Below are 27,545 nucleotides of genomic sequence, written 5' to 3'. Positions count from 1 at the left end.
TTCCTTCCTTCCTTCCTCCCTCCCTCCCTCCCTCCCTCTCTTTCTCCCTCCCTCTCTCCCTCCTTCCCTTCCCTTCCTCTCTTCCTTCCTAGACTGGGTCTCATTCTATAGCCCAGGTTGGCCTAGAACTTGTGGCTATTCTTCTGCCTCCATGTCCCAAGTGCTGTGATTACAAATGTGAACTATCACACTTACTTCAACAGGCTGTTTTGTTTTGAGATTTGGTCTCATAGAGTCTAGTTCATTTGGCCTTGAACTCATACTGAAAGGGACCCTAAACTTGTGTTTTTGCAGCCTTTACCTCCTGGGTGCTGGGATTACACAGGAATGTGTCACTATGCCAGCTTTATGCAGTGCTGGGGTTGAACACCAGACTTTGTGTACCTCAGGCAGGGAGTCATTCTATCCAGCCCCTCAGAAGGATGCCTTGAGTTGGAGGCGACAATGCTAGACACTTAGTAAGTGTACATGGATGGAGGAGGCAAATGTTCATGTGATGTTCATGTCTCTGGATGAACTCCACCACCATGAGAATGTGTCTCCCATGAAACACCTATAGGATGCTGCAGTTGAGTCTGATGAGAGGAAGCCCTTGTCTCCACCTTCTCATAGCCCAGTGAGAAGCAGCAGCAGCTGGGGGAAGTGTTCTGGAGATGGGCTGGTACTCTACAGGACAGAGCTGATGGCAAGGCCCTTCAAGAGGCCAAAGGGCCTAGCCAGGGCGTGGGCCTAAAGAGGAGTCCTCTTGTCAATCCCAGTGATGCTTAGAGGTTTGAATGGACACCTGGCATGTGACTGCTCAGCAAATGCTTATTACATGGAAATAGGCATACTTGTCACCATGGTGACCCCAGGTTGAACACCTACACTGGCAAGATGTCCTGCCTGAGGGCCAAGGCTGGACTGGAAGTGGGGACAGAGCAGGCTGTCCTCTATCCCTTTTCTTCCTGCTCCTAGTAAATATGTTTTTTTTTTTTTGAGACAAGATCTCACTCTAGTCCAGGCTGGCCTAGAACTCAAATCCCTCTGCCTCAGCCTCCCAAGTGCTGAGATTGTAGGCAAGTACCATCACACCCAGGTTTCTAAAAGTCTGATGTTGAATGCTTAACTCTAACAGTCCCCATAGGTGTTCTTCAACTAAAGCGGGAGGGTGCGTCTCTTGAAACAACTGTTCATTTGCTATTCTACAATTCTCCACATCCTTCAGGTTTTGGGGAGCAGTCAAGGCTTGCCCGAAGGCTTGTTAGAATTACAGACTCACAGTGCCTGAATCTGCATTTTACCAAATCCCCGGGTGATTCATATACACGTTAGAGTTTGCAAGGCCAGCTGCAGGGGTCTAAAATGAAAATGTCTGACTTCTTCCAGGTTACAAAACTGGAAGAGAAAGGACAGACTGTATAAATAAGGAACGCCGGGTGTGTCAGAGCCAGAAAAAGAAAGTACTGCAAAGTAGAGTGGAGGATGTCCCGTGGGCCTTCACCATCTGTTGAGCCAGTCATGGCGACCCTCCCTGGGGAGGAACATTCCCCCCGAGACATGCTGTTCATCTTCTTGATGACAAGTAGATCTACCTATGGGAGACCTGCTCTTTGCTGGATTTTTTAATCCACTGGTGAACAGCTGTTATTTTCGAAAAGGCCAAAGGGCAACTTAATATTCAGGATCACTCTCTGTGTTGGATAATTTTATGTCAGCTTCACACAGGCTAGAGTCAGCTGAGGGGTGGGAACCCCAACTGAGAAAATGCCTCCATAAGATTGAGTTGCACACAAGCCTGTAGGGCATTTTCTTAATTAGTGATTGCTGGGGCAGGGCCCAGCCCATTGTAGGGTCATCTCTGGGCTGGTGGTACTGGGTTCTATAAGACAGCAGGCTGAGCAAGCTATGGAGGGAAAACTAGTAAGTAGCACTCTTCCATGATCTCTGTGTTAGTTTTTTTCTCCAGGTTCTTGCCCTGTTTGAGTTCCTGTCCTGACTTCCTTCAGTGACGGACGGAGTATGGTTGGGGATACATAGGCCAAATAAACCCTTCCTTCCCAGTTTACTTTTGGTCATGGTGCGTCATCATAGCAATAGTAACCCAAACTAAGACAGAACCTGGCCCCAGGATAGTGAGGTACTGCTGTGACAGACCTGACCATGTTTTGGGGAGGATCGTGGAAGGACTTTGGAACCTTGGACCGGAAAAGCCAGTGAGTGTAGAGAGCTCGGTGGGCTGTTCTGTAGGAGCTTGGAAGATCAGAGAGCTGAGAGAAGTGCACAGTGGAGGCCTGGCTTGAGAAGTTTCAGAGGACAGCCAAGGCTCTGCCAGGCCTTTGTGTGAAGACTCTGTGGTGTCTGGGCAGCTGAAGAATCAGCTGTGATTAACAAGACACCAGAACCAATAAAATAAAACTTTTGCTTTGCTGGGACAGTGGATGTTGGTCAGCTGGGACTGAGTGACCAGCTGTGATTAAGAAGTGGTTCCTGAGAATTAGCACACAGGAGCTGCGTTCTAGAGGTGGCCTGGGTTATACCTTGTGCTGCCAGCTGAACTTTGTACTGTGTAAGAGTCTCCCAGGTGGTATTGGTTTTGATGGCATGAAGGGGTCATGGAGAGCTGCTGAGACTTGGCTCTGTGAGAGGTGAGGAGAGGCAAGACGAGACAAGGCCATTGGTGAAGGTGCTGCCTTACTAGCAATTGAACCTCCAGGGCTGAAGGGACCATGAAGAGAAGTTGAGGCTTGTCATCATGAAAAGAGCCCAGCAGAGGCTATTGGTGACAGTGCAGCCCAGTTGCAGCACAAGACCCCGGCATTTTGGAGATGCCAGTACCATGGGATGACCACCAAGAACAGCAGCAGCAGTGGAGTGGAGTTGGCCAGAATCTAGAAGACAACCTGTGTGTGCTGCAGAGGGCAGAGCTGGAGAAGTGCCCTTGGAGACTCCCAAAGGATTGTGAGTGAATCCCAGGTATTAGATATTGAATTATTCACGTTGTTGGAGCTTGGTTTTGCAAAGTTCAGATTGTGACCGTGACCTGGTTCTTCCCTCTTGAAGCAAGAAAGTATTTAGCTTTTTAAAAGTTTTATAGTAGCCCACAGTCGAGAGACTTCTTTAAAAAAATAAATCTGGATTTTTAAAAGAGACTGGATTCTCACAGAGACTGAACTTTTAAAGTTTGAGTGAACTTTTAAGTTTGTAATGCTTTATTTGTGATATTTATTAATCTAAGCTCTTAGGGATGAATCAAAAAAAAAAAAGAGAAAAGGTTATGTCTTTAAAAATGTTGCGTGTCAAGTTGACAAGGGGTCACTTGTGTTGGCTCATTTTATGTCAACTTGACATAGGCTATAGCCAGCTCAGAGAAGGCAAACATCTCAGCCTATCTCCCTAAGATTGGGCTGTAGGCAAGGCTGTAAAACATTTTTTTTAAATTAGTGATTGATGGCCGGGCAGTGGTGGTACACGCCTTTAATCCCAGCACTTGGGAAGCAGAGGCAGGCAGATTTCTGAGTTCGAGTCCAGCCTGGTCTACAGAGTGAGTTCTAGGAGAGCTAGGGCTATACAGCGAAACCCTGTCTCAAAAAAACTAAAACCAAAAAACAAAAATTAGTGATTGATGGGTGAGGGCTCAGCCCATTATGGACGGGGTCATCCTCGGGCTGTAGCCCTGGGTTCTATAGGAAAGTAGGCTGCTCAAGCCACAGAAGGCAAGCCAATGAGCAGCAGTGGAAACCCTAATTAGTACACAGCACCAGCGTGAACACCTGTGTTCAGGTCCTCATAAAATAGTGAGCATAGTGGTGCAAATCTGTCACTCTCATGCCTGGGGATGGGGGGGGGAGGGTCACAGAGGTTGCTGGCCAGCCAGCCTAGCTGAAACAGTGAGCCCCAGATTCAGGGAGACCCTGTTCAAAACATAAGGGAGATCTGATAGCCGAAGACCCAGTCTTAACCTCTGGCTGCCATAGGCCCACGTGAATATACACACATGGACATGTGCACACACAGAACCCCTAAAGGCCAGGCATGATGGTGGCTCATATCTGTCATCTCAGCCCTCAGAAATCTGAGGCAGGAGAATCACTGCAAGGTCCAGGCCTAGTCTACATAGTGAAATCTTATGTCAAAACAAACATATAAAACAACTACAAGAGCCTCCCTCTGAAAAAACCTACCCTGCCCAAATTCAATCTGAAACCCTATGGATGGAGATGACGGGTACCCTTGTGCACCAAATGCAGTCCCAAATGATGTGCTGATGAGGTAGAGAGGGGAGGAGTAAGATGGAGAGAAGAGGCAGAGGTGCTTGGTGTAGGGTTGGGGGAGGAGGTGCAGGGGAGGAGCTACTACACCACTCTGCCTGTCACTGGTTCTAGGATTAGGTCAGAAGTAACCAGATTGTTTATTGAGGTCACTGTTATCTGGGCCTGCATCACACAAGTCCTGATGGCACTTCACCTGGACCCGAGATGTGGTGAAAATTCTATTTACTTGGGGAGAGCCTCAATCACTTTCAGGGCAATGAGCCTGGGAACGCAGCCGCCAGGACCAATTGTGTCTTTGTTTTTGCATCGTGTTTTCATTTTTGTATGAGGGGAAGGAAGAATGCTCAATGCAACAATCAGGGAAAAGGGTGGGTCCTGGCTGCCGGAGAGAAAGGTCTTGAGACGCTTCGTGGTAAAGCTGACTAGACCTCACAGACACTACCTGAGCACTGTGTTGAATCCACGGAGGCATCAAAAGAAAGAAATCTGGTCATGTTGCAACATGACTTGAGCAAGGAATTTGAAAGCAAGTCTCTTGTGCTTGGTGGACAGGATAGGACCATGAGGACCGAACCTGCTACTGTCAGAGTTTTGTCCCTTTGATCAATGGTCCTCATCTATGTAAATGTCTCATTGAAGACACAGAAGTAGCAGAGAAATCCATCGAACAGCAGCTAAGGCAAGATGGACAGGGTTGTTTTTCAGCAATAGACATCCAAAGACAGGGGTGAGAGGTTGGCTCAGAAGCTCTGTCTTCATCATGTGGATTTCCCATCATGCTTTGTTGCCTCTTGCTAATAGCATGCCTGTCATTATTCTAGGTGTCACATCAATGTTTATAGTGTGTGTCTTACGTTACCCTTGCTGCTGCTTTTTCAAATGAGAGCAAACGGTGCCTCTTATTTATTTATTTTGAGACAGGGCCTCATTTATGTAGATCAGGATGACCTTGTATTTATAAAGACCCTCCAGCCTCTGCCTCCTGACTGCTGGAATTAAAGGTGTGCACCATCATGCCTGGCCCTCATTCCTTCTGGTAGGTATCTTATTATGTGTTCCTGCCCCTTGTGGACTACATAGGAGGGTGGGGAAATGGGCTTCTGGATAATTTTTAGACTTTACAATGAAACAGGAACAAGGAATCACAGTGTTGGTGAGACAGTTGTGGAAAGAGCTGACCAGTGATGGCTTTGCCCCTTGTCTGGAGTGGATAGGTTCAAAGAATTGAAGACAAGGAGCCAGGCAAAGCAAAAAGCCACTGCAGTTTTGGATTGAATGATACTGCAGGAGGGGTGAGAGGAGAGGTCTTTAGGATTAGATGATTAGGTCTGAGATGGATTAGATGTGGGATAAAGGAGAAGAAACTTCCAGACTAATACTTTTTCTTGCTTTAACAGTTAAAGTTTGCTAAGGGACGGTCCTGCTTCCCAGAAGCAGCTGGACCTATGGCCTTAGGCTCTGCTAAAGGCTGCCTGAATGAGGTCCCACCCAGCCCCACAGGGGTGGGACTCAAGAGGTGACACAGAGAAAAGGTAGGTCACCAGGCCTGGGGCTGTGCCTTAAGAACCAATGTGAGTGGTTGAGGCGGAGAGAAAGAGTGTTTGGGGCAGGAGGAAAGTTGGGGAAGGGCACTTAGATTAGGGAGAAGGGAGAAGGGAGAAGGATGTCAGGGGCCCATGGGCTGCAGGGTGAAGCACTTGGCCTGTTCCAGGATGAAGTCTTTACCTGCACTCTGTAGACACATAGCCCTAAAATTGGACCTGTTTAATGAATCCTGTTGGATATTCCCCATTCTCAGCATTTAAATTACGTGAGTTGAACCTTTGATCCAGTTCACTTTATAAACTACTCGACACGAATTGCTTTTTGGTGGTCATTTATTTCCTCCTCTGTGAGCCGGTGGCCCAGATAGAAAACCTCAGAGGTTTGCCTTTCAAAAGCTTCTTGGGGGGTGGGGGTGGGGGCTGCCCAGACTCTAACTAGAGGAGCTGTGTGCCTGCTCCCTCCTGTAGCTCATTCACGGGGTGGGGGCCAGGGTGACCTATATTGACTCCAATTTGCCATGCATTTCAAAGCAGATTAGGGGACCCTTTGAACATGCTCTGGGCAGTCAGGTGTCCTTGCCAGCACCCCAGGAAACCACATGAGACCCAAATAGTGGCTGGTGCTGGTTGAAATAGTATTTTCTGGAATTCCAGCCCTTAGTTGCTTTCTAGCTGCAAACAAAATCACTTTGCCAAGGGAATGACTGTGATTTTCAAGGAGGATCCTCAGAGCTCACTGAAGAGGACCCCTAAAACTTACTGAGGAGGACCCCAAAACTGAGGAGGACTCTTCAGAACTGAATCCTAACAGATGAGGAGATGAGAGTTGCAGGAGAGGTGTGTGTTTAATTGGGTCATTTTCCCCCAGTCAGCTAAATAAGTTCTGAATACATACATATAACCCTCCTCCCCAGCTCTCGGCTGTTCAAGCTGTTGAGATAACCTAGATTAAATAAAAAAAAAAATCTCAAACTGGGTGTGGTGGCACATAACTGCTACCCCAGTGCTTGGGGGGTAGACACAGGAGGATTAGGACTTCAAGGTCATCCTTCACTGCATAGTAAATTTGAGGTCAGAATAAACTACATATGAGACCATGTCTCAAAAAAAATTTTCTCATTCTCCATATAAAAAGTATGTATACAGTTATACTGATATGTGATATACAATGTTGTCTATTATGTTGTATTATAATATAGATGTTTTGTGATATATGGTATATAATTTAATATAACATAAAATGTATTTTGTATCATACACACATCTAATGGTTTACTCTTTGCAGTGCTGGAGATAGATCTGCTAAGCAAGGTCTGTATCACTGAGCTAACCTCCAGCCTACATTTTTAGTTAAATATCTGTGGCCAGATATCAGATAGTGTAGAAGTTTGCATCCTAAGGCATTTCATACATGCATATAATACACACACACATATCTATACACTCTCACATGCACACCCTCACATATGCACTCAGATACCTACACATACACACACACACACACACACACACACACACACACAAATCCATATACTCTCACACCTATACAGATACATATCCTCACATATGTGTGCAGACATGTGCACACACATACACACACAGGCACATATCCATACACTCCCCTCCTGCTTACATGCACAACCTCACATATGTCCACAGACACCCCCACAAATGCACACACACACACACACACACACACACACACACACTCCTGCAGCCTAGGAGTTTAGCTCTCATCTCTAACCCTTGTTAAGTCTTGCTGACTCTTGTGGCATTTCCCCCCTTCCTCCCAGGCCCTCCTCAGCTTCTCTGGCACACTCCCTTCCCTCTGCAGCCCATGGCCATTTCCTCTTCCTTATTCATTGAATTGTCATCAGGTACAGTGACACCAGGAAGGGACCCATGCCTCTGAGCTATCCTCCTAGGTGATACTGGAACTTGTGTCAGGGACGGAAGTGAATGGAAATGCTTGCACAAAGGAAGAGTTTCCCTTCCCAGTCAGAAACTGTGCAAGTCAAGAGCCGCAGAAAAGGACTGGGGAAACGTGGGCATTAAGCCTTTCTTAATATTCTTAACACCAACAGCATGAGATTATGATGCTTGAAAGACTGACCCGGGGGTGGGGCATTTAGTTCAGTCCTCAGCCTCCAGGGGTAGTGAGACTTCAATTATTTGAGACAGATGGCTGGCTGCGTCTAATTTTAGATGGCCTCCAGGAAAAGGCCACAGCTTCCCTCGGTGACCAGTCTTAGTCCTTAATAATCAGGGTGGCGATGGCAGTGCTTTACTCTGAGATGTCAGAGGCCATTACTGTCACCTAAATGCAGAACCTGAGGGCAGGCCCGGCACACTGTGCATCTGGTGTTGTGTCTGCTTAATTCTCTTCTGCTTTTCTACGTACCACTTTCTACTGCAGCAGTACCGAGGCTCTTCTGCTGGGCAGCCCTCCTAAGTAATTTAAAACCAGCTTCCTATCTTACTGTTAATGGTGTGTGTGTGTGTGTGTGTGTGTGTGTGCGCGCGCATGTGTGTATACACGTGCATGTACTCATGCATAAACATGGAGGTCAGAGGTCAACACTGCTGTCCTCTTTCACTCTCTACCTTGTTTGAGACATGTCTTTCATTGAACCTGGAACATTCCAGTTGTATTGGCTAGCCAGTGAGCCCTAGGGACCTTTCTGTTCCTGACCCCTCAGACACCCCAGGGATTAGAACTCAGATCCTCATGCTTGCATAGTGACTGGTTTACCCACTGAGCCATCTCTAGGCCCCATAACACTTTGGTTGGTTGGTCTTAGCGGATAAGAGAACAGCTCACCCCTTCTGCTCTTGGACAGCTTTGAATGGTGATTTATTTCTGATCTGCCTAATGTCGGCTCCTACTGATCGAGGTTGTCTATTTAAGCATGCCTCTGTTTACTAAAACTGGAGATGTTACAGAAATAAAAAGGTATTTGAAGTTGCCATGTTGGTGGCTCAAGAAATTCATTTGTAGGACTTCCTCCCAGCACAGATTCATATATCTGGAACCTTTTAATACATATATTAGTAATATATATTAATAACATATAACCACTTGATATCAATTACCTTGTTTTCAGTTTTCTTAAAAATGTAATATCATATATTAAGGGTTATCCCTTTTCCTTAGAACAATTGTATATATCAGTCTGTGAGATTTTATTATCGATTTCTCCATTATTGACGCAACCATTTTCTTCTGGTGGAGAATTTAAATAATTTCCAATTAGAAAAAAAAAAAAAAGAAAGAAACTGAAAATAGAATGACCATCTGAGTCAGCTATGCCACTCTCAGGCTGAGACCCACAGGACCCCAAGTCCGACCACTGAGACACTTGCAGAAATGTGCCTCAGCTGCAGAGTCATGGTGGCCCAGGATGGGAGCAGCCAGTATCCATGTTCAGATGGAGGATGAGGGAAGTCCTACAGAGACCTACAGGGTGTAACAGAGACCTACAGGGTGTAACAGAGACCTACGGGTGTAACAGAGACCAACGGGGTGTAACAGAGACCTACAGGGTGTAACAGAGACCTACAGGGTGTATTCAGCTGCAATGGAAACTGAACCTGGAACACGTGAATGGCTGGGATAGGAAATTAGTATCTTAAGTGAAGTGTCAGAAAGATGAACGTTGCGTGTTTTCTCTCACATTGTGGACCCTAGGTTTCAGTGTTTTTGTGCTTACATGAGTGTATGAAGGGTTCAGGTTAAGAAACCAGAGAGGGGACTGTGAGAAGGTTAAAGAAGAGTTGGGGAGGAGAAAGGAGAGGAAACAGAGGATAACAGAACATAGGTGACATTAAGGCAGAAGGGGACTAGAGTGGGAGGAGGGGAATATGAATGGGAGGAGGGGGAGTAGAGTGGGAAGAGGGCAACATGAGTGGGAGGAGGGGGACATGAGTGGGAGGAGGGGGACATGAGTGGGAGGAGGGAGCTACAGTGGGAGGAGAAGGACTAGAGTGAGTGAGAGAAGGGGGCTAGAGTGGAAGGGGGGGACTAGAGTGGGAGGAGGGGGATATGAGTAGGAGGAGGGGGACTAGAGTGGGAGGAGAAGGGACTAGCTGCAGAGGGCAGAGAGGTAGGGAGGGGAGTGGGAAGGAGGATTCTTTTCCATGGCTGGCTCCTCTTGTTGCTGGTGTGTTACCATTGGCTTGCCTGCCCAGTAGAGCACTCCAGGAAGTGTTCGTGCATCTGTTGAGATCAGTAGAGCTCTAAAAAAAAAATCCAAATGCTGTTCTTGTCAATCCCTGGCCACTGTGGGGGTATGTACCAAGGCTGTGCTGTACCCTCAGTGGTCATTTTAGAAGTACTGGCCACAGGCTGATGAAGGAACAGGTCCAGGTTCTGCCTTCAGTGGGGATAGTAGCTTCCTTAGAGACAGAAAATAAGTTTTAAATGAGGGAGAAAGAGTTTGACATACTTTTTTTCTGGCCTAGATAGAGAAAAAGTAAAATTTCTGTTCTGAGAAATGCTGAGAGAAATGAGGAGGAGCAGGGAAGCTTTCGATAGGGGCATCCTTCAAAAGAAGCCATCAGAAATGCTGAGCCTGGAGGCGAATCATGCAGGGAGCGGGGAAGGTCCTTCCCAGGTGGGGCTGGAGGCAAGGCAGCTCTTCAGCTCCACAAGGAGACAGCCCATGTGACAGCACAAGGACACAATCAGAGAGAGAGATGAAGCGGAGAGGGATCAAGCCAAAAGACTCTGAAAGTCGTGTGAGAGATGAAGAGCTCATAAGGACTGCATTGAAAAAATGTGCGCATGAGTGTATCCGTCAGTCTTGCACCACTGAGGTAATGCCTGCTGTACCCTACTTACAAAGTAAAGGAATTTATTTTGGCTTCTTGTTCTAGAGCAGTGGTTCTCAACTTTCCTAATGCTGTGACCCTTTAATACAGTTCCTTATGTTGTGGAGACCCCCAACCATAAACTTTTCCTTCTGTAAGCCACTGTGGGCACAGTGGTTTATCACAATAGAAAAGTAAGTAAAACACCCCTAGTCCCATTCAAGGTCCTCCTTCTAGTGACGTAAGGACTTTGATATAAGGCCCACCTTCAGAGGTCCACCAACTTCCTACACTGTCAACATGAGCACTATACCTTAACAACTGGGCAGTTTGATGGTCTATACTGTATCAATGAATATGCCAGTCTCAGGAGAGCACCTCCATAGTTCTGGGAAATGGTGCATGGAGAGGGAGAGAAACCCAAGAAGCAGAGAGGAAAGTTCAAGGACTCCAGAGTGACATTTCTCTCATGTCTTGTCAAAACACCTTTGTACTTGTAAAAATCTGATGTGGGGCTGGATAGACAGTGTAGCAGTTAAAAGCACATGCTGCTTTTTCAGAGGATCCACACCTCTTTCTCAGAACCCATGTGGGGCAGCTCACAATAGCCTGTAACTCCATCTCCAGGGGACTCAATGCCCTCTTCTGGTCCCCAAAGACTCACATGCTTATACACATAAATTTTTTTTGGTTAAAAAAATTAGGGCCTCTCAACTTCCGTATTAATTAATTAGTTAATTAATTAATTTTTGCATGTATCTGTGGTGTGCATGCATGTGTATATGCATGTTTACATGTATATGGGTTGCATCCATGTTTGAGGCTGCACATGAACGTATGTGCACTTGTGGAAGCCCAAGGCTGACATCAAGAGTCTTCTTTGATTGCTTTTTACTTTATTCATTGAGGCAGGGTCTCTCGATTGAAAGAGAACCCACTGCTAATCTAGCTAGCCAACTTGTTCCAGATATCCTATCCCTTGAGCTTATTCTCCAAATGCGGGGACTACAGATGACCCACCCTATCTACCTTACATGCACATGGGTGCTGAGGATCTGAACGTGGGTCCTTGTGTTTACACGACAAGCGCCTTGACTGCTGATCCATCTCTCCAACCTGTCTGTCTTGTGTCTTTGAGACAGGAATGCTCACTTTCGTGTGGAACTCACTGACTTGGTTAGACTGGCTGGCCAGTGAGCCTCAGGGAACTTCCTGTTCTGCCTCCTCAGCACTAGGGTTACAAATGTGCTAGACCACATCTGAATTTTCCTCATGGGTCTGGGAACTGAACTCAGTTCTCAGGCTTGTACAGAATGGCCTTATTAATGGATCCATCTCCACAACCCCCCAATTATACTTTTAGGGTGAGTTTGTCTGCCCTTCCATGCCTTATTGGCTCTGCAAACATCTGTCCATCAAGACGATGTCCTCGTGACTCTTAATTAAGAGATGAAAGTCACCCTAACTGCCAAGGAAAGATTCTTCCAGGGCTAAATCAGCCCTCAAGATGGTGCCCTCTGGAGAGCTGAGCCAGGGCAATGAGGTCTTTGCTGTTCCTGTCAAGACATTCAGAATTCTTTAGAAGCGGCTGTTGAGGTCATAATACATTTGTCCAAATTGAAAAGACATGGTTACAATTCCTAAGGTCATATTTTTAAGTTGAGTGGATGTAGAAATTAGATTTTTATGAATGAGTTATTTCCATGCCATTGTATTCTCTAGGTGGTTGAACATTTGTATTTTGATTTGATTAAGCAGTCTACCATAACACAAGCTGTAATAGGCATCTTGCCTGAGCAATTTCACATACTTAGAACTTCAAAGGTTGCTTTTATTCTTCTAAGACCTATGTTATTTTTGCTGTAATATTTAAGAAAACCATGAAAGCTTTTTGAAGCTTACTGGGTTCAGTTTTCATTGTTGTTATGTGGTTTTCCTGTTGTTGATCTGCTGGAGAGCTACAGCTGTGAAAGAAGTGTTGAGTACTTACGCATCTAAAGAAAGATGTTGAACCATCTCTGGGCTCTGTGTAAATGGAGTTTCATAAATTGTTCTAGAAAGCTGGCCCAGTAGTATAGCTATAACTTCAGAACTCAAGAGACTAAGGTGCTAGGATTTCAAGTTTAAGGCTAGACCTGTCTCAAAAAATAAAATAAGAGCTGGAGAGATGACTCACTGGGTCCCCAGAACCCACATAAAGTGCCAGGTGTGTGTGGGAGCCTGGTTATGATCTTAGCCTCAGGAGGATTCCCCTGAGAGCCCAAGGGATTCCCTGAGCAAGCTGGCTAGTGAGACAAACTGTATCAGTGAGCTCTGAGTTTGATTGAGAGACCTGCCTCAGCAAATAAGATAGAAGAATAATTATGATTCCTGACATCAACCTTCCCCCCTTGTCCATGAAAATGGGAAAAAAACCCCAAATACCCTTCCTACCAAAAGAGTACCCCACAATTATACCTCATATAGTGTGTCACTCACCTGTATTAGCTATTGAAATAGTAGGAGGGAGTGGGATATTTTCGTATTCTTCCTGTTGCTGTGTTAAAGTACTAGGACAAAAGCAACTTAAGATGGGAGTGGTTTACAGTTGGATCACAGTTGGAGGTTACAGTAAGTTATTCCAGGGAAGTCAAAGCTTCACAAAGTGAGGCAGTTGGTTACACTGTATCCAAAGTCAAGAAGCAGAGATCAATGAATGCTTGTGCTCAGCTCACTTGTTCCTTCTTATGCAGGCCAGGATTTCAGCCTAGGGAATGGTACTGCCCACAGTGGGCTGTGTCTTCCCTTCTCAATGAACACAATCCATGAACCACTCAGAAGCATTCCCAGAGGCCCATCTCCCTAGAAATGATTCTGAATCTCATCAAATAGATAGCTGAGACCAACTATCACAGACATTTTACTAGTAAAAAAAAAAAAAAAAATCTCTTTGTAGAGAACTGTAGAAGCACAGAATTTCCCACTCTCTATCTTGAATCAAGTCAGGGAGCTGTCAGGTAGAACCACAGAGAACAAAGCTTTGTTGAAGGGCACAAGTGTGCTCCACAAGGGACTGGGCTGCATCTAGAAATAGTGAAAGCCAAGGAGGAGAGAATTGACAGGGTGGCAGCAGAGCTAGGGACATTTTTCAGTTGTAGAAACAAAGTCTTCTCTGCATGACTGTTGGGATTGTGCTGAATTTGAATTTAAACTCTGCTTGATATAACATAGACCTTGACTGCTCCCCAAATGGCCCATAGGCACTATATCAAGATAATTGAAGCCTTAGAATCTGAGACTTAGTAGAAAGCTGGGTCTACTTATAACTTTTGTTATAGGTAGAGTTGTTAACTTGACACCTAAAGCCCTACGGGGAAGAGGAACCTTAACTGAAGACTCACCCATATCCAATTGGTCTGTGGGCATGTCTATGAGGCATTTTCTTTTTCTTTTTTTGTTTTTTTCGAGACAGGGTTTCTCTGTATAGCCCTGGCTGTCCTGGAACTCACTCTGTAGACCAGGTTGGCCTTGAACTCAGAAATCCGCCTGCTTCTGCCTCCCAAGTGCTGGGATTAAAGGCGTGTGCCACCACTGCCCGGCTATGAGGCATTTTCTTAATGGCTGACTAGATGTAGAATGTCCAAGCCCACGATGGGCAGTGCCACCTCTGGGCAGTGGTACTGGCATGTATGAGAGAAAGCAAGCTAAGTAAGCCATGGAGAGTAAGCCAGGAAGCAGCAATCCTTCATGGTCACTGCTTTAGCTCCTGCCTCCAAGTTGTTGCCTTGAATTCTTGCCCTGGTTTTCCTCATGATGGAGTATCACCCGTGTGTTAAAATAAACCCTTTCCTCCCCGGATTGGTTTTGCTCATGGATTTTATCACAGTAATAGAAAAGCAAACCAGGACACCCTTGAAGTGGATATTACGGCTCCAGCTATTTCCTTCTTTCCTTTGCTTCTTGGCCATCAAGAGATGAACAGACGGCTCTGTCACACACTTCTTCATGCCATATTGTGCCGCCAGAGGGCCAAGCAACAGGACCCAAGTGACCGTGGGTACAGATAAGCATTCACTCCTTCCAATCTGTGTACCTCAAGTATCCCTCAGATATTCTAGGAAGCTGATTAGTACACTGTCCCTCCGAACTGTGCTTGTACCAATAAGGAGGGTAAGAAGCAAGTGTGCGTGGGGTAGTGCTCCAACTGGGGAAGCCCCTCCTAAAAGGACTAAGAGCTATCTGCCCCACGCAGAAAGCACAGAGCCAAGACTGACTTCAGTCAGAAAAGATTTTACCTTCTTTCCCTGGCGCCAATCTGAGTGAGGATGGGGTGGGGTCGAGACAGAAGTTAAAAAACAAGACATTGTCTCCCCATGTTCTCTCTACCACTTTGTTTCCCAGTGTTCACTGCAACTTCTAAGCCCAGATCAGACAGAAAGTTTTAAATTAAATGAGATTAAAGTTTTGATTCAGATGTTATTGAACATTTTAATACCTCCAAATGCGACTGTTATTTAGTTTTAATACTTTTTGGTGGCTGAAAAGGCCACAGGATCTGTTTCAAATACCAAGTGAAAGACAGAGGTGTTAAAAAAAAAAAGAAAGGATTTTAATATTTTACTCTACTTGCTTTGGGTTGTTAAGTATACTCATTGTGGAGAAGAAAGCGCCTCTGTGCATAGGTCCTTATTTTATGTGGGGAAATTTCCTTAGAACTAATGGCCAAACGTGAAGTAATTATTCAGATGTTAAACATATGATTATGGTTTTAGGTAACAACACTACCAACAACCCATGGACTAACTCTATAGACTGTCATCACAGATGCCTCCCCACCGCCTTTAGTAGGGTCTCAGGTAGCTGAAGTTGACCCGGAACTCTATATGTAGCCAAGGATGATCCTGATATTCTGATCCTTTTTATCTCTGCCTCCTGAGTGCTAGGATTACAGGTGTGCACTACCATGCTCAATCTTACGCAACGCTGGGAATTAAAGCCAGGGCTTCTCTTACACTACATTATGTTACACTCTGTCAACTGGGGTACAGCCCCAGTCTCTAGCAAAAACAAAAACAAAATTAAAATGCACAAGTTTTTTTTTTGTACCATTATTACCCTGTGAGAAAAATGTTCAAAGTCACAACAACACAGTGTTGAAACTAGAGGCAGGCTGCAGAGCACCTCAATTTTCTTTGTTTTGATACCTGTGTCATTATGGTACTTAGGACACACACACACACACTCAGAGCATACAGATTTTATTTTCCAAAACAGAACTATGATCATACAGTACATATTTGGGTTTGATATGTTGATTTGTTGAATCTATCCATGCGAATGCACAAAGATCTGCTGCAGTCTACACTGTCATTTGCACGTGATGTAAGTGTGTCCCCAAAGATGGGGACTGGTTCCTAGAGTGGCCATGTGTTTTAATTGGTTGGTTCATTAGGATGTGAAGAGATGGCCCAGGGGATATGGCTTTGTGGGTAAAAATATTAGTTGCTGTGCAAGCAGGAGAACCTGAATTCAAAGCACCACCACCCATGGAACCCAATCACCGTGCTCCCCATTTATAACCACAGTACTGTGTATGTGTCTGTGTGTGTGTGTGTGTGTGTGCGTACATACACTTGCAAATATGTAGATTCTGTGGGTTTGCTTGAGGTCCTGTCTAGCCCAGTGAGCTCAGTGAGAGACTGTGACTCAAAACATAAGGTAAAGAATCCTTGGTGAAGGCACCCAATGTCAACTTCTGGCGCTTCCACATGTGCCTGCTTTAGTGAGAAGACAGACAGAAGAGGGAGGGAAGGAGGGTGTAAGGAGAGGTGCTGATACTAAGGTCTAGTTCCCTAATTGGATTTTGATTTGTCAATAAAGAAAGCTGGGAGCCAATTGCTAGGTGAAAGGTACAGGTGGGTCTTCCGAGTCCCAAGAGGAAAGGAGACACAGGGAAAGAGAGAAGGGTTTTTTGGCCATGCTTTGGACCGAGAAGAAGAAAGCAGCAGTCATGTAAGGTCTCTGAGCAGCTAAGGCCTGCAGCCTCTAATACAAGTCAGAGCCAAGGAGGTTGGTGGGGCTAGCTGATATAAACCACTAAGTTTAGGGCAGGAAGAGAAATAGAGTTAATAATTGATGCCTTTCCAGGCAGGAGATTCTGCGCCCAGCAATGGTGCCTAGCCGGCAAGTTCTGAAGTAATAAAGCTGTCTTTATTTATTTCTTTTTTATTTATGTGTGTCCTTTATCCTTGGATTCTAGGGTCTCAGAAATGGGCTGGTAACATAACCTCTACTGGAGCAAAGGTAGGCAAAGAGAGAAGCTGAGTTGGGGCTGGTGGCAGCCGGTCCTGGAGCCAAGCTGGAGCAAAGGTGGTTAGAAAAGGAAGCTGGGTTGGAGGCCAGTTGTAATTGATCCTGGAGCTGAGTCAGATGGAGCAAAAGGGAGTTGGGAGGGGCTGGTAGCATGGTCGCAGTTCCCTGGATAAGGCTTAGCAAGATTTTAAACCTACTGGTAAAAGGAGGGACAGAAGGAGGAAGGGAGGGAGGGAGGGAGGGAGGAGTAGGGAGCGAGAGAGCTTTGGGATCACCACTCTTGGTAGGGATTAATGTAGCACTTGTGAGAGCCCGATTAGTTCCCAGAAGAATGAGTTGTTATAAAAAGAATAAGCCTGGCTCTGTCTTACTCTCTGGCTTCTTGTCTTACCATGGCATTGTGCTTCTTACCAGTGTCATGAGCCCTGCTATGAGGCCTTTCAGAGAGCCTAGTACAAGCTGGCAACATTTTTCTGAGCGTTTGGCTTATTTTCTTTATAAACTACCCAGCCTAAAGTATTTTGTTATAGTAATGAACGTTGAACTAAGACAGAAAGTTAATGCTGATGTGTGAAAACCTTTCTGTGACTCTTTCAGGAAGTGTGGGAATGACTCTGAGATGAAGTAATTGACAAAAGTTGGAAGACTGTGAAGGATCAGGTTAGGAAATACTAGGTTGAAGCATATGGAGCTGTGTGAGTGATTGAGACAAGGGTACTTTCCTCAGTACGTCCTCAGAAGATGAGCATACTAGGAAATTCCTGTCAAGGTACTGAGTGTCCTCTGGAAACAAATAGTGCCCATCCTCACCCCGATGTAAAGAACCCAGCCTTGCCCGTGCCCTAAGGTTTATCTACAGTTAAATCAGAAGAGAAATTGTGGAGGATATTTAATGGGGGAATTTCTAAACAGCAAATATTGATGGTCTTTAGTGAGAGTCTTAGCAAGACTAGAGGATTAGTTCCTATCTTCATTGCTTGGACAAAAACATCTAACAAAAGCAATCTGGAGGAGGAAGGCTTATTTCACTTCATTGGAGGACACCATCACTGCTTAGAAGCCACTGCAGTGGCCTTTTCCTTATTGAGTCTAGGACCCCAGCCCATGGGATACTGCCAACTACTTTCAGGATAGCTCTCCCTTCCCCCGTTAATCTTTTCTGGAAATGCCCTACAATGCGCACCCTAAAGTATGTTTCCACATAGATCCTAAGAATATTGACACTGCCGGTGGATATGTTAGCTGTCACATTCAGATGGAGAGAAGGCAAACAGAACAGATAGATTAGAGAGGGAGGGAAAGGATGGAGTAGCCGAGAAGTGGCCTTGTGCTTGGTTGTATCACAGAAAGCCACCTTCTAAAAAGGACAGTAAGAAGTCTGGAGGATTCCTCTGATGTTCAGAGGACTGTTTTTCTCAGCACAGGTCCAGAAGCCTAGAATATAGATGTGTCAGGAACAGCCATGGCATTGGCCCAGGCTACCTCTGGTTCTGCTCCCCATGGTGAGGCATTTTGTGGTAGTTCCTTCTGGGTGTGGGTTCTGCAGGTTCAGGATAGCTCAAATAGTGGCAGACCTCCGTGTCACCCATGTGATGTTCCTTCCGCCATGCACAGGCTACACAGAGTAGTGATGGCTTCAAGGATGACCTCGAGGAAGTAGAAGGATCAACTATGTTCCTGAATTGGGAGACTCGATACTATTAAGAATGTCAATACTCACCTCATTGATCTGTGCTTTAGTGCAAGACCTCAATCAAATTTATATTAGTTTTTTTTTTCCTTAGCAATTGATAAGATGGTTCTAAAATGTGTTTCTAAGTACAAGGAGTCTGTGGAGACTGTGATAAGCAGAAATTACCCTCTCAAGATGTCAATGTTACAGTAGAGAAGGGAATCTACTTCTAGGCCTCTCCTCCCTTCACAGTCCGTTTTGTTGGGTGAGTGAGTCGCTCGGTCTGAGGGACAAGTCCTAGGAAGGTGGCTCACCTTAAGATATGCTAAAGAGATGGGTGGAACAGTTATCCCTTCAATGAGATAATATGCATCTCCTTCCCCCAAATTCCTACATCCTAGCATAGACCCTACAAACCTCATAAGGTTTTATTGTCATTTGTCTTTTGGATGCCTTCCTGATGCCCTCCCTTCCTTCTAAACTTTCACCACAGTGTGGCTCCTGTCTGGATGGTGCTAGTCTTCACGACAGCCTAACTCAGTGTGGTGGCCTTCCTCACTTCTTTTATCTGATTTTTTTTCTCCCTTGGGCAGCTATGAACATTTGCAATTTGCCTGTCCTGAGGGCTTTTTTTTTTTTAACACTAATAAAATTGTCCTGAACCTCTGTTTCAGTCTGTTTTTGAATTCTTTTATGAGGGAGACTAAGAACCCCAGGGGGGGGACCCCATTTCCTTGGTATTCTCTACACCTTAAGTTTTGGAACTCGTGAGCCATAAGACTACACATTTTGAAGACAGAAGCAACATTGACCATTCTCTCAGCGTACCTTATAATGACATTCAACAATCAACATGAAAGATTTCTGTGACCCTGTGGGAGCTTTTTACCCCGTGTATACAATATAACCAGCCAATGCATTGGTCACTGGAGCTTCTAATTAACATCACTCACGAGCCCTTTATCTGGTGGTAGCATCCAGTTCCATAGACGGTGGCTTTAGTCACGTCACAATTCCATAGAGGGTGGCTTTAGATGGATCTCAAGTCTCAGGTTAGCATCGGATTGACTAGCTATAAATTAGATCCCCCACAAACCCTTCCTCGTGTTTGATTAATGGTCTAGAGCTCAGGGCAATACCTTCTTATGTCTACTAGTTTATTAGACAATATTGATGAAGGGATGGTTGGAGTGGTGTGTGAAAAGAGGCGCTCAGCGTCTCCATGCCACCTTCAAGAACCTCCTTGGATTTGACTTTCCAGAAACTCTTCAATCCCTGTCCTTACTGGTCTTAGGAACAGTCACTGTGTACTTGTGATTGATAAGTCATTGGCTATTGAGTGCTGAGCCATCTATCTAGTCCCATTTAAAAATATTTAATGACGACATCTTGAATCTTAAGTCTGTGATGTACTTGAGAGCCATCAGTCTGAGAAGAGAGCAGGTTGGCAGTCTGTAGAGCTGCCATTTGTCCCCTTCCAGCCAGCAGATTATGGGGGTGGGTGGGGGGTAACAATGGCAGCCAGTCATTCCAGAGTTCAGCAGTCTTATGGGCTGCTGCTCAGTCGTGTCTGAGATTCACGGTGTTGATGTATTTCTCCCTACCACCTCCTCTCTCTGGGTCACTGGGGGTTCGAAAACACCAAGGCCACTGACGTTTACATTTCCCCTGGGTTTGTGTTCTTTGTATTACATTGAGTTCAAGGGTTAACTCAGAGCAAACAACCCGTTAGCTGCATGGCACGTATGTGCTGAGCTACCTATACATTTAAAACTCAGTGCAAATGTGCTCTTACATCATAGAATGTAGAGTGCCCATCTGTCCCCGTATGAACTGGGCTAGGCTGGGCCCCAGCCTCAGGATCAGCGCAATCTGAATTTTTGGGCAACCTGAACTCAGTACCACAGAGGCAAGGCAGTGTGGCCTCTTACTACTCAGTGCTCATTCTCCTGTGTCAGGCTTACTTTTGAGTCTGGACTTTAAAAGAATGCACGAGTCCAGTTTGACTTCCAGAGCCATTGTTAACATTTCTGGTTAGAAGCGACCTTAACTTTGAAAATGGGCTAGGGGAAGTGGCACCATGCTGTTTCCCCAACACCTAGAACACTGAGGCAGGATGATCATGAGTTCAAGAAACTCCTGAGGGAATGGAGAGATGGCTAGGTGGTTAAGTGCACTTGCTACTGTAGGAGAGAACCCTAAAACAGTTCCCAGACACACATTGGTCATAGCCTTTTTTAACTCCAGCACCAGGGGATGCAATGTCTTCTTACCTACACACACACACACACACACACACACACACACACACACACACACACACACAAATACACACACACCACATATTCTCTCTTGACTCCTATCTTTCCCAAATTCCTAGAATGGAGCTGATTGCATATTATCCTGGGATCAGTAAGTTTATATTTACTCCTGAAGCTCTATGCCTGTGGGTTACTGCATGCCTATGTCAAATAGAGACAGGCCAATTCTTCAAGTTATTGGCTCCTTTAGGTTAAAAATAACTTGATTAGCTGGTCAAGAAGTGGACATGATCTGTAACTGCAGAGAAGGAAGGGGCTGTATCTTTGTACTATGTTTTTATTAACAAACACCTGAAACAATCAATTTAGTAAAGAGAAAGGCTCATGTTGGCTCAGTTTGGGAAGTTAGTTGTTTCCATTGCTTTAGGCTGATGACAAAACAGCACATCATGGGAGGAGCCATGACACAGCCCAAGTCACAACAGGTTGCAAAAGAGAGTAAGGTAGACAAACACTGGGTCCCATGATTCCTTTCAAGGGCTATGCCCCAATGGCTTAAGTCATACCAAAGGCTTTCTATTTAAAGTTACACTACCTCCCAGTGCCACTACTTTTGGAGATAAAGCCACTAACACATGGGCCTTTAGGGGAAATTTAACATGAATAATGTAACAAAAGATTCACAAAATCAGATCAAAGAAGGCCTGGGCTGTATGACAGACACACTGTACCAACTCATTTAGCCAGTTAGTGGATGAGTCAATACACAGTCAACTTCTAAGCTCAGGCAAGGAAGGCTCCAGAGGACAAGGTCATACTTTCCTTAAGTGCCAGCCAGGGCCAAAACCTGGCCCTTTAATGCCTCTGTGATCCTTATACTTCTTGGAAGAGTGTTGTTTCCCATGGTAACACGGCTGACGTTCATCCTCACTTGGTATATGAACTACCCTAATCCTCCCACAGCCCCTCCTGGGATGGGTGTTATTAATATTCTCACTTACGAGTGAGGGAACCCAGTTACAAGAGGTTAAATCACTTACTTGAAATAAGTCATTAGGAGTAGAATTTGGATTTGACCCAGGCAGCCTGATCCAGGATTTGTATTTTTATCCAAAATATTATCCTGGATAGATATGGGATGAGAAACCTTAGCAGAAAACCTATTTTGATTTTACAAATTGGAGGTATGTGGGTGGGTGGGGATCACAGAATCCAGAATTGTTAGATTTTAAGGTGAGATTCCCCCCACCCCAATGTAAATATGTGTTTGTATAGGTGTGTGTGTGTGTGTGTGTGTGTGTGTGTGTGTGTACTTGTACATTCGCCGAGACCAGAGGAGGGTTCTTCTTTCTCCACAATGGTGTCCACTTTGGCATTTTTAGATGCAGTCTCTTGCTGGTCAAGTGGTCTAGTCTGGCTTCCAAGAAGCCCCAGGGACCTTCATGTTGTCAGCTTCTGAGGGCTGGGATTTCAGCTAGGGGCCACCAGAGCCAGCTTTTATGTTTTCCTGTCAGAGTTCTAGGGACTCAGACTCAGTCCTGGAGCTTGCAAGACAAGTCCTTCATTGACTGAGTCTCTCTTGATTTTACTCTTCTCTGCAATGACCAAAGCCCTGTGTGTATGTGAGACCCCTCTCATCGCTCCTTTTAGTGAGTCTTTGCTGTATAGAATGTGAAGGTCACAGAGGTGATGAACCTTCTCCCCTAGACATTTTTTTTGGGGGGGGGCTCAAGTGGTTCTTTGGGGACGGTGTGGACAATACCCTCCTCTTTTAGTCTGCATATCTCCTTCCCCTGATTTTTCTATGTGGATACTGGTCTTAGTCTGCTAAAGAGTAACTAATGTTTTGTATCTTGCAAATAATCTTTAGTTCACGCCCTTCCCCCCCACACACAGCTTTACTTCCTTATTTTTCAGTTCCCTGTCAGTCAGCTACTGACATTTTGAAAGTCAATATTTACACTACCCATATCTACATTTAATTTATATGAAATGGCCCCTGTCAGGGGCTTTGGAAGAACTGGGCCATTTGTCACACACCATTTACCAAGCTTTATTTTTTTTTCAACAATGACTTGCTCATGATGGGACGTTTATTTATAACAGAGCCTAGCCTTTTTTTAAAACATTAAAACCTGAAGAACATTTCAATGAATTCTCACACTGTCTGGAGTTTTCTATAACATTTCATTAGCTTTGACAGTTCAGTTTTATACAAGCGAAATTTGGGGACTCAGAAAGGATGCCTTTTCTCACACAGCAGGCAAGTATTTTCTTCCTGCATTGGCTCAGCAAATGGAACCTAATCTCAAAATCCCTGAGCTGTGTTCTGAGGCCCCTGATGACTTAAACTCTGATGGTGTGAGAAATTAATCAATTCCTGCCCTCTAGGTTTTTCGCTGCTGCTGCCAGACTACAGGGCCTTCTAATTGACACACAGTCATGGGATGCCGGAGCACAGGGGCATCTCCAGTGGGACTGTGTGAGTGTTAGAGGCACCTTAAGAGTCCAGACTGGGTTGCTGGCGTGGACATATTTGCTCTTTTTAGGAAAGGTTCTCTCTCTCTCTCTCTCTCTCTCTCTCTCTCTCTCTCTGTGTGTGTGTGTGTGTGTGTGTGTATGTGCTTGTGCCTGTGCTTGCATGCACACATGTGCATATATGTGTGTTTAGGGATATATGCTCCCACTAGTACTGGAGCTTGCCAGTTCAGCTGGGCTGGCCAGAGAGCACTGACAGTTTCCTGTTTCTCCCTCCTCCTCCTCCTCCTCCTCCTCCTCCTCCTCCTCCTCCTCCTCCTCCTCCTCCTCCTCCTCCTCCTCCTCTTCCTCCTCTTTGGTGCTGTGATCACAAAAGAGCTCTCTCTGTGGGTTCTGGGGATCAAAAGGTCCTTAGGCTTCTGCAGCAAGTACTTTACCAGTGGGGCCATTTCCCTGGTACTTCCAAAAGGTGCCCTTAATGATGATCTAAGGTTAGAGTTCCATAGGTAGAGGATGACATTGGGTTACGTGGGGACCACTGAAGGGAAGGTCTATTCTTCTGGAACTGCTATGAGGGTCTGAGGGAGGCAAGACTGATAGGGATGCAGAGCAAAGCTGTCCCGGTTAGCACAGCTCTGGTTGCAGATGATGTCACCGAGTGGCCTTGCCCTGAGGCTAGGTACTAGGCTCTTCAATTTATTTTATCCTTTATTGTTGGTATTCTCCTCCTTGTGGATTGTATAAACTTCTAAGTATCTCTTTGGGCAATTAACTCTTCAGCCATGTTGTACTACTTCCTGGCAAGATTGCCAGGAGCTTCAGCGTTTAGAGCCTGAGTAACAATTGGCTTTGGTCATCAACTTGGTAGAATTAAGAAGTACCCAGGGGATGAATGAGATGCCCCTTTGAGTTGAGTGTGCCTGCTGGGGTGTTTCCAGAGAGGAGTGATTGAAGGGAGAAGACAGCCTGAATGTGGGCAGCACCATCCCATGGGGCTGTGGTCTTAGACTGAATAAAAACTAGAAAGACAGCTGAGGACCAGTAGTCATCTCTCTGTTCTTTCTGGCTGCAGACACGGTGGACATAGCCAGCCAAATCTGAGGTCTACCACAAGGTACCTGTTGGGCATTTGTAAGAGCACCAGCAGAAGTAGATTCCTGCAGTGTGCGTGGATTTCCTGCTCCACATCAGTGGCAAGTGTGCACTGTCTAATCAACAGATGGAAGCCCAGGACAGTGACAAAGCCAAGAACTCCAAGAAGGAAGGATTAAGAAACAGTTGCTCCTGCTGGAACCAGAATCTGTTTGGTTACAAACCCAGCAGGGCCAGTTAATACTGACTTAAACAAATATGGTTTAATGGTTTCCACGTGATCCTACTGGAAACAAACCACCATGCCATCCTTAGCATGCTGGCTCCAGCCTCAGTGCACCTGTCATGGTCTCCTAACAGACGCTGTGCCTTGGCCTTTTCTGTGTCATAGGCAGGAATACTGAGAGGGAACAAAAGCTGTCAACAAGCAGTTCTCATGTATGTCTTTAGACATGGCTATGCCAGCACATGTCTGTCCCCATCAGAGGAGAGGCTGGGAAATGCACTCTTTGGTTTTTATAGCCTTAACCATTAAGACAGGGATAGGAGAATAAGCTTAGAGGTTTGGATGGCTTTCTTGTAGCATGTGCTAAAGAGATTTTATTATCTTTGTGTTGTTTTGTTTTGAGACAAGGTCTCATATAGCCCAGGCTGGCCTCTCACTTGTTATGTAGCAGAGGCTTGCCTTGAAGTTCTGATCTTCGTGCTGAGATTACAGATGTGTGTCACCAGATGTGCATCTCCACACCAGGCTGGAGCCATTAATTTTTCAATGTTATTTTCTGAGCAGATAGTTTTCAGTGACTAAGGGTAAACAGAGTACTACTTTGCATAAAGAGAATCAGGGCAAGCTAAGGTTGAAGCTGCTTGCTCTCCAGCAAAGGGAGCCAACCAGGGAGTTAATATCTATTCAGCGTGACAGAGACCAATAGGGAGAGATGGTATTCCCACACAGTTCCATGTAACAGGATACACGAAAGATAGACTTGGCCAATTGGGCAGAGGAAAGGTAGTTGTCTGAGACCACTTTGAAGACGAGACATCCATCTTTTATGTGCTTGTGGGTGATTCCTTCCTTTGTAGCTCTGGAGAGTGGGTTAGGTGGCTAGGAACGGGCATCTGAAGTGTTTTGTGGAACATTTAGGAGGATCTGTCCAGTGTAGAGGTGGACCATGATGGTTAGGACAGATTCATGCTCTGTGAACCAAGCAGCAACCCCTTCCTGTAGGTGAGCGCTCTTCATTCCCACAGCACAGCTTGTGCTCATGATAATCACCGTCATGGTGTAGAAAAGAAACTGAAGCTGATAAAATCTAAAGTTAACTGTCTAAAGTCTCAAAGCCAGAAATGGAAGCACTGGATTTGAGTCTGATATCTGACTGTGGACTTTTCTCCTAACCAATTATTCATTCTACAAGTCCTTAATGAACTTCTCTCACGTGCCAGGTGCTGTTCTGGGTGTGAGACGCACAGTGCTATAAGAAAACATATTCTCACCCTTTTGAAGCTTCCATCTTAGAAATAAAAGCTATAATCCTGCATTATAAATAAGTTTAACATAGAAAACAACTGCTTTGTAAATCTTGTAACTGTTTTGTAAACTGAGGGTTACCTTAAATTCCTGATCCTCCTGCTTCTACTTTCCTAAGATTACAGTTGGGAGCCATCACACCTGGCTCTCAATGCTGGGGAGCCATCACACCTGGCTCTGAGTGCTTGGGAGCCATCACACCTGGCTCTGAGTGCTTGGGAGCCATCACACCTGGCTCTCCATGCTGGGGAGTCATCACACCTCACTCTGAATGCTTGGGCTTTTTCTTTCCATCTTCTTTTATTCTTATTCATGTGTGTTTATGTGTAAGTATTGGGGAGGACACACGTGTGTGTGTACACATGTGTATGCACATAGTTGATGCCAGAATCATTCTTTATGTTATTCATCAAAGCATGGTCTGATCTCTCTATCAGATTCAGAGCTCTCAGATGTGGCCAGTCTCCCTAGCCAGCTTACCTTGGGGATCCCCTCATGCCTCCCGAGGCTGAAATTACAGGAGGATTGCCATGTTCACTCAGCATGAGTTAGTTCTAGGACTCAGACATCAGCTCCTCAGGCTTGTGGGCAGAAATCTGATTTAACCACTGAGCCATCTCCCCAACCCTGCTGGGGATGGTCTTTAAAGCAGAAGTCTGGGAAGGATTTGGGTTCATGTGATGACTTTGAGGTCCAGGAGGATCTATTTTCATTCCAGAGGATGAGAACCCAGGCCATAGCTGTGGATGGAGCCCCGGCTTCTGACCTTTTATTATGAAGCTGTACTATATTGCCATTTGATCTTATAACTTCCTGTGATCTATATTGAGCAGCATGGCAGCACTTGAAATGAGAAAGTAAATCTAGTGAGGAGGGAACTTTTGGTCTAGATGAAGGACTTTAGAGTAATGTCCTTACAGATTTCAAAGTCTGGTTTTTTTTCTTCTTCTTCTATTCTTACATTGTCCCCAGTGGTCCCAGTGCACTATATAAAGGCACAATGTTTGATGTTGCAAGAGAAAGGGTGTTTTGAGTACTTAAGAGCAGGATGTGTCTTATGTCCTTTTGTTTCTTTTTAAGTTTATTTTATTTTTTAAATTGTGTATGTGTGTGCGCGCGTGGTTTTGGGCACCTGTGTTCAGGTACCCTCAAAGGCCAGAAAAGGACATTAAATCCCATGTAAGCTAGACTTACAGACAGTTGTGAGTGCCCCAGTGTGTGCTGGGAGCGGAAGTCTGGTCCTCTGGGAGAGCAGCGTGTGCCTAACTACTGAGCCAACTCTTCAGCCCAAACTTAGATCTTAAACACAGGCATGGGAGAGATGAGACAGGCTGAAAAATGGGTTAAGAAATGGAAAATTATTATACAGAATACAATAAAAGTATCTAGAGCAGATCACAAAGCAAAAATTTATTATATGATAAAATTATTCTAAATATGTGTTTCTTCCTGCTTCTCGTCACTCTGCAGAGCTTAAGACTGTGTTGCTGTTGACAACAGGGGTATTTCCCATGTGGGGTAACACCTCTGATGTCAGAGTCCTCTTTGCCAGGATTTGGATCTCTCTCTCTCTCTCTCTCTCTCTCTCTCTCTCTCTCTCTCTCTCTCTCTCTC

This window comes from Grammomys surdaster, unplaced genomic scaffold (genome assembly GCF_004785775.1).
Source record: "Grammomys surdaster isolate TR1022 unplaced genomic scaffold, NIH_TR_1.0 172, whole genome shotgun sequence".
NCBI classification, from domain to species: domain Eukaryota; kingdom Metazoa; phylum Chordata; class Mammalia; order Rodentia; family Muridae; genus Grammomys; species Grammomys surdaster.
Note: the sequence above shows the minus strand (reverse complement) of the source record.